At 46.3% G+C, this 11,846-nt stretch overlaps 1 long non-coding RNA gene across 1 annotated transcript; it reads left to right on the top strand.

Annotated features, from left to right (window-relative positions):
* The first annotated feature begins 7,247 nt into the window (after positions 1 to 7,247).
* LOC121827970 (uncharacterized) lies at positions 7,248 to 11,574 on the top strand. Its single transcript, XR_013049831.1, has 3 exons — positions 7,248 to 7,925; positions 8,043 to 10,051; positions 10,150 to 11,574. It is a non-coding gene; the product is annotated as an uncharacterized LOC121827970 (long non-coding RNA).
* The last annotated feature ends 272 nt before the right edge of the window (positions 11,575 to 11,846 follow it).

Here is an 11,846-nt window from a genome sequence, read left to right as displayed (position 1 = left end):
CTGTTGGCTCTCTGTATCTGTATGTCCCGCAGATGACTATTCAAATGACTTTAGATTGAATGTGTGGCTTCTTTGCAGACCATGTGCCGTCCCGAGTCCCTAAACATTCAGTTCTCAACCTGTGGGTCATGACCCCTTGGGTCGACTGACCCTTTCACAGGGGTCGCCTAAGACTAGAAAACACAGATATTTATATTACAATTCATAACAGTAACAAAATTACAGTTATGACGTAGCAGCAAAATAATTTTATGGTTAGGAGTCACCACCACATGAGGAACTATGTTAAAGGGTCGTAGCATTAAGAAGGTTGGGAACTAGGCTAGGTGGTGGTGGCGGTGGCGGCGGTGGCGGTGGTGCATGCCTTTAATCCCAGCACTCGGGAGGCAGAGGCAGGAGGATCTCTGTGAGTTCGAGGCCAGCCTGGTCTACAGAGTGAGTTCCAGGATAGGCTCCAAAACTATACAGAAAAGCCCTGTCTTGAACCCCCGCCCCCCCAAAAAAAGAAGGTTAAGAACCAATGCCTTAACATTGTTGTTCACAACTGGGTAGCATTTATACTATAGTGTTGTAGTCATGTAGAGATAGTATACAGGAGGATATGCACGAGTTATATGCAAATGCCACTTTATTTTATCTAAGGGACTTTACCATCTCTGGATGTGAGATTCACGGGAGATCCTGGAATCAGTTCCCCATGGATACTGAGAGGCAACGGTGGTTTGTTTTTTTGTTTTCGTTTTCCCTTGTTTATAGGGCTGACCTTTGTACTGATGGCGCAAAAGCCTGAGAGGCAGGAACGGCATAGGCACGGCGGTGGCACCTGTGTGCTCACCCCGGTGTAGCTCATCAACATGAATTTGTGAAGAGAAAACCAAAAAGCCAGTTTCACCAACAGCATTCTTCATAGAGTCGTAAAAATATTAATAGTAATTAGGATATTGATTTTCCTAAACCTCGGTCCCTAACTGCACATCTTTTTCATATCCTGTTTATAAAGCTCTTCTCCTGTGCATGGAAGAACTATGACGACCCTGATGAAAAGAACTTACTTGGTGGGTTGAGCTGTGAATGGAGGAGTTACATCTTCCACGATATTCCAGCTTTACTTGTAGGAACAACAGGAAAACTTTGAATATTTAGATTTCGCAGATATAGACCTATTCACATGGATAAACAAAGCAAGCTTGCTGTGTCGAAGAAATCACTGATAGTTTATGGATTAAATTAAAATTGAGCTTTCTGAAGAAATTTGGGATTTCTGGAAACTTGGGTTCACCACCAGAAGCCTGACAGCTTCAGGATGGGTAAGGACTATTCCACCGAGCTGAGAAGTGATGTTGGCTTATGATTCTGTGATACAGTAAGACAGAATGTGCCAGAATCTGGAAGGTTATAGAGCAGAGTCAGCTGGTATTTCTCCAATACTGCGCTTAAAGTTACAAAAGCATGTGTGCATCAAAGATTCAAAATCCCAGGTGGACAATGGACCCGACTGTGACAGCAGCAGCTTGGCTCTGGTTTCAGATGCCACGTTCTGAGTAATCTATAAGAAGCTGCCACTTGGTAAAACATCAGAGGACACCTCTTTGTACCTGAAAAGTCTATCCAAAGGCTTCCACACTTTAGAAATCGGTGGTCCTTCCTGATGCTGCATAAGCTTCATGTAACTTCAATCACGGCAGCAAGTTGCCACAAACTGAGTACAGGAGCATACCATGTATAGGAGTGGATAAGAGAATTCAACATGGTTTCTTAAACCAGACACTTAGTTGTAAGATCTATGAAACTGTAAAAGTATGCCACCCCCCTTTTCCAAACATCAAAAATTGCTAATTGTGGCAAAATGCAATTAAAATAACATTTATTATCTTTTATCACACACTTAGGCCGCAGGACATCAGAAATCAATTTCCAACTAGATGGAGAACTTCCTTCCTGCTGGCTGACTTTCACCGTGCCAGACGGTGCCACGCAGGCTGCTGGGGGAGGAGACACATTCGTGGTCTTCCCCAGCCCTGGGTCCTGTGTGTTGCGATGTGAACCTGACAGGTGAGACTGCCCAGTGGTGTCACAGTGGCACCATTGTTCTGGGGGTAAAGAACTACTTCATGGTTGGATTTGGGGCCCTGATGGCCCTGATGTCATGCCTGGCACTGTACTTCTGTCCAAAGCCTACAGCTCGGGAGGTCATAAGCCGTAGAGTAGAACCTGTTATTGTTATTCTCTAAATGGTCACGCTGTCACAATGTCTTCTAAATATTTGTGTTTCTCTCCCTAGGCCTGGCTGCTCTCAACCTGGGTTGGAGTAGGCAGCGGTGGGGAGATGCAGAGGAAGTCAGAGTGCTGAGATTAAGAGACAGAGTGCTCAACCGTAACTAGGGCATCTGTATTAAACTCCCTACCGAGGCACAGCGGACATCTTTGAAGAGGAGGAAGAAAGGGTGTAAGAGCCAGAAGGTGGGGAGAAGTGCGGGGATATCATGTCTTCTGGACACCAGACAGCTAGCACGATCATGAACTCATAGCAGCTGGAGTTACCTGCCCAAGACCAAGCCCGCTAAAATGTAGGCAGAGACGGGCATGATCTCCTGGGCCACTCCTTGCCCGAGGAGCTGTTGGCACCGGATAGCTGCTGAGAGAGGAAAAAATCGTTTATTTTTGAAGATGTGGCCACAGGTAAGTTTCCCACACTCCGTTGGATGACCCACACTTGTGTACATATGAGCGGCACTAATTAGACCTAGTGAGTTATGAAAAACAAAAACAAAACAACAACAACAACAACAAAACCAATGTCTTGCCCAGTTGGTGTGTTGGGGAGTTTGGAAGGAGTCGGAAGGTGAAATGGGGGCATTTATAGCATTATATTTCTTTATGTACAAGTATGAAATTCTCAAAAATAAAGAAAAAATTAAATACGTTGTTTTCACCATTTTGAAGTATTAAGCACATTCACAGTGTTGTGCAACTCGTCCCAAACCTTCTCACCTCATTTGTGCCCAGGAAGCAGCATCCCCTTCACCCCTTTCCACAGCTTTTATGGAGAGCAGTGCAGGAATCTGACAACTCTAGAGCCCTTGCACACAGTATCAGTGATGTCAGATGAGGTGTATACTTTTTGACTGGTTTATTTCAATTAGTAAACTTTTCTATCCAAGGAAACATTGTCATTTTCATAAAATGTTATTTATGCAATGTATTTACTATTGTTATTTTAAGCAACTATTAGATGTTTAAACAGTCGCAGTTTAAAATTTGAACATAATGCTTTTTAAAACTTTTGTGTGTGTGTGTGTGTGTGTGTGTGTGTGTGTGTGTGTGGTGTGCATGTGTGTGCATATGTGTGTGAGGTGTATTTGTGTGTGATATATGCACATGTTTGCAGAACAAATGCCCAAACACATATGCTGAGAGCAGATGATGGGCTCTGGTGACCTCTTTTATCATTCTATGCCTTATTTCTTTGAGACAGGTTCACTGAACCTGGAGTCTGTGCCGCAGCCAGGCTGGCAGACAGTGAGCCCAGCCATCTTCCTGTCTCTGCCTGCCTCAGTACTGGGGTCGCAGGCAGCATGGGATCAGGTCTAGCTTCTACATGGGCCCTGGGATCTGAACTCTAAACCTCATACATGCACAACAAACGTTCTTAACTGTGTGTCCATCTCTCCAGCTCTGAATATACTAAGTTTTGGTAAATAACTCCCACTTAGCTCTTTGAGGTTCTCAAATAAATTTAAGGGTGCTTAAGTTTTCCCAAACCAAAAGATCCAAGAGCTACTCTCTTGAATACATTGTGCCACTGAGGGCCAATCACATCACTTTGAATGACTCAAAGAGGATGTGTTGTTTGCTCAATGCTGTATTCCAGGTGTGACTATTACTGTCTATTCCTTCACTTTCTGGTGACAGTCATGACAAGGACTGTGTCATGTTTATTTTGCATCTATAAAGCAGATAGCAAATGAATATTTGACAAGTGAATAAATATTGACATCTAAGTTGTAGCCAACAGACTCTGGAGTTACAAATCAACCACAAGCACATAATTCACATTTTTGAGGAAGCCAGGGAAAATATTTTATATAGCTCTTATGTAGCTTAATATGTTGGGAAGGAAGTACAACTGAAGCTAATTGAACTCGTTTGACCAGTTTTGTTGTTTAGCATGAACACAGAGTAAGATGTTAGGCCAATGATTGTATAATATAGAGGAAAGACAAAAAGCTGTGAAGGGGGCGTCTTGGGTGCTGACGTTTGAAAAGTCAAATCTTAGCCTCAAATTCCCTTTCAACATCTGCTGATAAGAGAGATCCCTGGCTAGAGGGGCCTTTAAATTCTCATGGGATGTGTAAACACAAATTGGTACAGGATGCAAGAACCAGACAATGAAACTGAAAGCCATAGCTAAGGCAACCTGATCATCTCACTTTAAACCCATCCTCTTCTAGACACTGACGTTATTTCTCATGTGTTACACACTTGCTTACCATCTTTCTTCTGATGGATGTTTTTGATTATTCTGAAGACACGGGCCCATTGAGGATATGTTTTTGAGCTGGATTAAAATTACTCTACATCAAAAATTAAAATTTATGGAATGACATAGGAAACCAATCTCTATTTTAGATTAGCAATTACATGGTTAATCTGTGTGTGTCCTTTAGTATAGAGGACTCCAGATTACTTTATGTCTTATTGTGCATGTGTCTCTATCCATCTATTGCTGTCCTGAAATCAAGAGTGTCTGGGCTCTCCATGGGGCAGGATACCAGCAATCTTGAACTCTGTCAGAAGAGAATCGAGAAATGAGGTGTCTTCTAGTCTCAGTGGAGATAGTCCTTCCATGCTTGCTTTCGACTCTCAAAGTCATGTCAGATCCACTGGAGCGGATGGCTGCCTCTGAGTCTTCACAGTGCCCCTAGGACAGATTTTAACTTTTTAGACCAGGAACACAGTCCTGGTCTCCATCTCTTTCCCTTGTAGAGTTGGGTAAGAAGCACTGTGTATGGCGTCTTCTTCCTAAGGCCTGATCCAGGGCTCAAAAATCTTTTGAAAGTAACCTAGCCTGAACTTTTATGTAATGCTCTTTAATTCTGCAACTCACAGATGACCTGAATCTAAAGAGAATTGAAGAGAAAACTATTCCACACACTTTCCACACATGAAGAAACAGCAAGGAGGCTGAGTGACTTCCCCTAACTACAGGTAATAGGCTAGGACCCAAGCTCAGGTTTCTCCATTTTTTTTTTTTTTTTTTTTCTGTTTCAGCACGGCCTGACAGAGAACATTGAATGCTAGTCTGGAATACATGGGAAACAGGAACAATCCTATCACAAGCCCCCTCCCCTATGCGCTTGCTCTCTCTGTCTCTGTCTCTGTCTCTCTCTCTCTCACACGCGCACACACCCCGTATTTAGGTCTCTAGTTCCTGCACTTCATTGTGTCATTCTGCGCAGAGATGGTGATAGCTATGTTGGTGGTGGTCACACAGACTGCCCAAGCCAATGCACGTGGAAGCCTTTGTGAGAAGTAAAGGACTGGAGGAGGAGGGTAAAGCTGCCGTATAACCGACACCTTTTCAGCGGGGCTCTGAAATGCTTGTTCGCGCAGTGTTGTGTACAGGTACATGAAGTCTCGTGAGGTCAGGCATCCTGCGGTCTGTTTTCATTTGCATAATTCATAACTTTGTAAGGTGATATTGTCATAACTGAACAGGCCTCTCTCTTTCTCATCCTTGGCAGCCTTTAAGCCATATTCTTAATTTCAGACCTCACTAGAAGTCCCCTTGGACCTTTGGTTTGTTATTTCAAGGCTAGGATAAAAAGAGTTTAAGGTATGGACATGTTTAAGAAAAATACACTTATTGCTTTGAGCTTTTTCTTTCATTTCACGTTAGTTGGCAAGCTTCTTAGGCTTGCTGGAACAAGGGTTGGGGGTTAAGAGACTGGGTTTGATCTCTGCCCTGCTCTGTGGCCCTTTGGATTTGGTACTTAACAACGGTGTAAAATGAGGCTGCTTAGAGGACCCTGAAGGCCATGTCTGCCGCGTGGTAGCCAGACACAATGCTATCGACTGGGTGGCTTCAGTAGAAGCTAATTTTCTGTTTTGGAGGGTGTGAAGTCTTGGATCAGGGCTTGAGTCCCGGTGAGTGCTCCCTTCTCACGGTGCACTCACTCACACAGCAGAAAAAGACAGCAGACTTTTTTTTTTTTTTTTTTTATTTTATTTTATTTTATTTTTTTTTGTGATATATATTTTTTTATTTTACAATACCAATCAGTTCTACATATCAGCCATGGGTTCCCCTATTCTCCCCCCTCCCACGCCCTCCCCTTACCCCCAGCCCACCCTCCATTCCCACCTCCTCCAGGACAAGTCCTCCCCCGAGGACTGTGATCAACTTGGTAGACTCAGTCCAGGGAGGTCCAGTCCCTTCCTCCCAGACTAAGCCAAGTGTCCCTGCATAAGTTCCTGGTTTCAAACAGCCAACTCATGGAATGAGCACAGGACTTGGTCCCACTGCCTAGATGCCTCCCAAACTGATCAAGCCAATCAAATAAGACAGCAGACTTTAAGCGCGACTTCTCACAAGGACCCCAGTCCCATGGAGGAGGTGCCACCCCTGCTCCCTCATCAAAGCTTAATTCTTTCCCTAAGGTCCCTTTTCTAAATACCATCACCTTGGGAGTTAGCTAGGATGTATTAATTTGGTGGGACACATTTGGTGCACAGCAAGCTCCTCCAGTCTAAATGTTGCAAGTCTATATTCTATATGAGGCCCAAGATCTAACGATACCGTCCAGGAAACCCAAGCTGCAACTTACTCCCCAGGAGCACAGCTGCATACACAGTAATACATAAAAAACGAAGAGGAGGGAGCAGAGATAAGTCCCACCACAAACAGAAGAGCACCCGCGCCTGGCTGTTAGAATCAGGGAGGTCGTCCTGGAAGAGATGATGTCGAGTTGAATTTTGACTATGGTAAGATGTAAATAAATGATGATGGATATTGGGTCAATTCCAGATAACAAGACCCAAGATGGAAAAGTACCTTCTTTGGTTTGATGACAAGTGAGTCACAGATGAATCACCCTGTTCACCTTGAGCCCAGCCGGTGAGAGTTTCAGAAATGTAAGTTCGCTCCAGACAGTTCTAAAAGCCAGCCTAGGAATTCTGGACTGTGTGTTGTGGCTAGGGAAGTTTTGGGTGAAGTAATAGGCAAAATGGGTCATGGGGGGTGGGTGGGTGGGTGGAATGAATCCAACTGCGGAGAGAATTGTCCATGGCAGAGAGAAGAGGAGCTGAGGGGCCGGCATGGAGCTTAGTGATAGGGCTCTGGGTAACTTGGAGATTCTCTCAAATATCTGAAGTGTCTGTGAAGACAGCCTTGGATTCATGCAGCAGAGGAACCCACAACCACCCTCCTGGGGTTGGTCCTGCTCTGAGTAACCAGGCTTACTTCTTGTGAAATGTCATGCTCTTCTTTCAAAGCAGACAGGGACTCCAGGTACATCCCGAGACACATCTGTAACCAGACGAGGTTTCCTGGAGGAGCTGAATGAAGTAAGGCTGTGCACTGCCAGTCCCTCGCCGGGAGAGTCAGGCCTGGACTTGGGAGGCAGGGGAGTGTGAAAACAGAACATGATCCACACCAGGGGGCCATCGTCCACAAGACTGCCGCTCCAGTGTCCCTTGTCTTCTGCTAGCCCAAGGAGCGGTCTGCTTGCCCTTCGACTCTTCCGGCTTCTCCTGTTCAGTGTCTGCAGGAGCCGTCTTGACCTGATGGCCAGGTCTGGGAGCGTCATTGTACCTGGTCTGCTGCAGTTCAAATGTCTTCCTGAATGTCCACGCCTCGGGAGTCTAATTTCCGGCTGGAGAGTGCTAAAATAGTGAGAGAGGTACAATGAGGACTCCTCCCACAGGCGGGTTGGCACTGTCGCCATGGGAATAGGCTCCTGATGGAAGGGTGAGTCTGGACCCCATCTTGCCAATCTCCATCTCTCCTGCATTTCCTCTCATACCCGTTCTCTCTCCACCAGCGCCTCGCTGGTGCCAGTGAAGGTCCTCTTGCCCTCTTGCCTCCCACCGTGGGGTGATAGAGCAAGGAAGTGTTTTGCCAGAAGCAGGCTTGTTGGCCATCTCAGCTGTGAGAGCCCAGTCTCCACCTCAGGCATGCTGGGGTACACCGAGGCTGCTGGAACCAGTGCCTCTTCCTCCAACACCCAGCCTTCCAGTTTTCCTCCAGAGCACGTTTGACATGGGCTCGCATGCAGAGTCTGCCCTCGAAGCTTCCTGCTTGCATCAACTTCCTGAAAACGCTCATTCCTGGAGGCTTTCGTGATCCCCTTCTGAGTGCCCTGGACAGTGATGTGGAGTGACACCAAGTGTCCCCAGTCCCCTCCAGATCTCATTATGTTGATTCCATGCTGTGATCCTCCCATAACTTCTAGCATCCAAGTGTGTGCAGAGTCTGAGTCCTCCCATAGTCCCCAGCATCCCAGTGTATGCAGAGCCTGAGTCTTCCCACAGTCCCCAGCATCCCAGTGTGTGCTGAGCCTGAGTCCTCCCATAGCCCTCACCATCTCAGCGTATGCTGAGCCTGAGTCCCGCCACGGCTCTCACCATGCCAGTCCTCTTACTGCACTCAGTAGCCCTTGTGTTCTGAGCGACTGTCCTCCAAGGTAAGCCACCAGCCATTTGGGGATATTTACCTGCACCCCCTTGCAAAAATCATGCTAGTTTGGCTTGTTGACTGTTTACACACCCACGTAGAGGGGTGAAGAGGGGCTTGATATTCTCACCTGAGTATCAAGCTGCTTTCTACCTCCTCTTGTACAAAACTGGTTTGATTGCATGTGGCCTAAGGAAGGGTATATAAAGGAGTTCAAGTATACAGAGGCCAGGGCAGACTAGGGCTGCAGGTCCATCTATGTGGGTCAAGAGAAGCCCTCATCCCCGCTGGGTAAGGCTTTTCAGGTGCAGCATTTTTTGGGGGGGGGTCACCCACACCCCTATAGGAAGCCCAGTAAACTCACTGGTTCCCCAGAGTGGAGTTGGGCAGAATTGTGCCTTAGTTTGTCGTTGGGCCCTTGGGAGGAGGGGTAGATGTTGCCCACATCTGCTCTGGGGAAAGGAATTTCAGCAGCACCTTCTCAGGCTTGTCATTACTGAACTGGCCTCTTGTCCAGGTGGGGGACAGCAGAGCTGGCAGTGAAGGCTGTGTCAGTGGCCACTTATGGGGTGCCATGACTCCTGGAAGGAAGCCTGGCAGAAAAACCACGTATAGATCAGAAGTACTGCCCATGGAAACCATCAGAAACATTAGAACAGACTGGATCTCTCTGGAATCCAGCCAGAGCTGCTGGCCTAGGACTGGACTCTGCTTGCTGGCAGATTCAGGATCTTTGCCCTCAGCGTATTCATGGCCTAGTGAGTTGCGGGGCTGCTGCAGACTGGCTGGAGAGAGTACTTCTCTGGCATGATGAAGGCTGAATACCTGGGAAGGAAGTTGGCCCGGAGGTGAGACCTGGGTGCACAGGCCTAGTCTATGCCTTAGCATTCGGGATGATAGGGCTCTGGAAGACTGTGACCCAGTGGTCCAGCTCTCTGTTTCTATGATATGAGGTCTCTTCTTAGGTCTGAATCTAAGAGCCAACTGATCTTGGACCAAAATCTCCAAAACTGTGAGCCAAACAACTTCTTCACATAAGTAGTGTATCTCAGGTCTGTTTCACTTAGAAGTATGAGCTCATAGCCAGTTTCCTAGTTACTGTGTTCATTTATGGATGCTCCCACTGATCCGTGTGCCTTATTGACGGACCCTGAGGACGCTTTTAGTCTCTTTGCTTTGTCCACAGCAATGCGCAATCTATATCAAACGTGTATCAGGTCGCCAAGGTGGAAGTGCTTCTCTTGGCTGTGGGTTTTTAGAGGTGGAGTTGTTAGTTAAACCTCACATGCATTTACATTTTAGGCAAATATCGTTACATTGTTTGTCTTTTACAGTGCTTGGGACTAGGAATGGAACCCAGGGCCCTGCGCATGCTCGGTAAGTGCTCTCCCGTTGAGCTCTATCCCAACCACTTTGGTTTTCATTGTTTGTTTGTTTGTTTAAATGAAGGTCATGTCTCTTTCTGCTCCCACCAGAAACTTAAGAGCAAGTCTGGATTTCTACTCTTGTCCGAGACCTTACCAAAGAATTGTCCTGCTGTCAAGCTTCTTTGTAGGAAGATGATTCTCATCCTAACTCTAAATCAGTGTTTCTGGTTATACTAACAGAGGCCAAGCATCTTGAAAGAGAATCTTCAAAACCGGGGAAGTACTTCAGTTCTTGTGGGACGAGGCGGAGGACAGAGGAAAGACTCCCCCAGGTGAAAGAGGTCTCCGTAGCAATAGGTCCTGGGCCCAGGGTGCCTCCGGGGTAACTGTGCCTTTCCTTTCTCTTGGCTGACATGCCAAACCCGCTTGATGCTCATGTCAGCCTGGGCTTGTCACTTGGGTGGAAGAGCGGTCCTTTGCATGCTGTCTTCAGCCCTGCAAGTTTGGATGTTTCCAGAGCTTTCAAGCATTTTCCTGGACCAGCTCAGTTCAGCCCATTCAACTTTCATGCCTTGTTACGGCAGTGGGGCTTGAGGGCCCATCAAGCTGTTACCTCCAGAGCTTTCTCGTTGTCTCCACGGCTTTCTCCATGGTCGTATAGACGTGGGGAAGGGGTCAGTACAGCATTGCCTTGGTGTATGAGGGGAGGTTGCTTAAAAAGGAGTCTCTCTCCCACCCACACTTGCTGCAAAACTGTTTCTCTGTCGTCTGCTGATATTAAATGTGTGTCTCAGCACTCTGCAGCGGGTGCCTCAGCTCCAGGATGCTCACCAGAGGGGTTCTCCCCACTGAGTCCCCTGGGAAGCTAGGGTAGCGCAGTCTGTGTCGCAGCCAGTATTGGAAATGTTATTAGAACACAGCGTGAGACATCAACATCTCGAAAACGCGAATTACTTTGGGAATTTGGCTTTGCAGCCGTGAACACCGTCCATAACCAGAGGTCTTCAGAGCCAATAAAGTGCATACGACATGACGGGGAGCTCAACTACACTCAGGGAGTTCAGATTTCAGGTTAGAAGTGACCGTGGCAGGAAGTTAGGTACCTATGTCCCTTGTTCTGTCTCCTAAGAATGAAGAAACGTCTAGTTTTGTTTGTTTGTTTTTTAAGAATATCTGTTTTAGTCAGGAATTTTCATCTTAGAAGCAATATAAGAAAGATTATGGGTCAGGTCTCCCTCGCTCTCTCTCTTCCTCCCTTCCTCATTTTTTCTTCCCTTTTATCATGTCTGAAGCAGCTGCCACATGGTTGTCACTGTGATAGAATCAAGAGCCCATGTTCCTGGGACTAGAGGGATGGCTCAGAGGTTAAGAGCATTGCTGCTCTTCCAGAGGACCTGAGTTCAATTCCCAGCACCCACATGGCAGCTCACAACTGTCTGTAACTCCTGTATCAGGAGATCCGAAGCCCTCATACTGACATATGTGCAGGCAAAACACCAATGTACAAAAAATAAAAGTAAATAAGTTATTTTCAAAAAAGGAGTTCATATTCCTGCTTATAAACATCTTTCTCTTGGCCTTCACTTCAGTCCTTGGGTAAATGTTTCACACAGTTTGGTTAAGTAATAAAAATTATCAGTCTTAGAGAGGGCACCCAGTGACCTATCTACCTACCTATCTGTCTATCTATCTATCTATCTATCTATCTATCTATCTATCTATCTATCTATCTATCAATCTATCATCTATCTATCCATCTCTGTGAATTCATAGCTTCTAGAGATGAGGGTCTTGCTTCTAGAAAA

The sequence above is a fragment of the Peromyscus maniculatus genome, chromosome 3 (assembly GCF_049852395.1).
Source record: "Peromyscus maniculatus bairdii isolate BWxNUB_F1_BW_parent chromosome 3, HU_Pman_BW_mat_3.1, whole genome shotgun sequence".
Lineage (NCBI taxonomy): Eukaryota > Metazoa > Chordata > Mammalia > Rodentia > Cricetidae > Peromyscus > Peromyscus maniculatus.
Note: the sequence above shows the minus strand (reverse complement) of the source record. Positions and strands in the feature narration are given on the sequence as shown.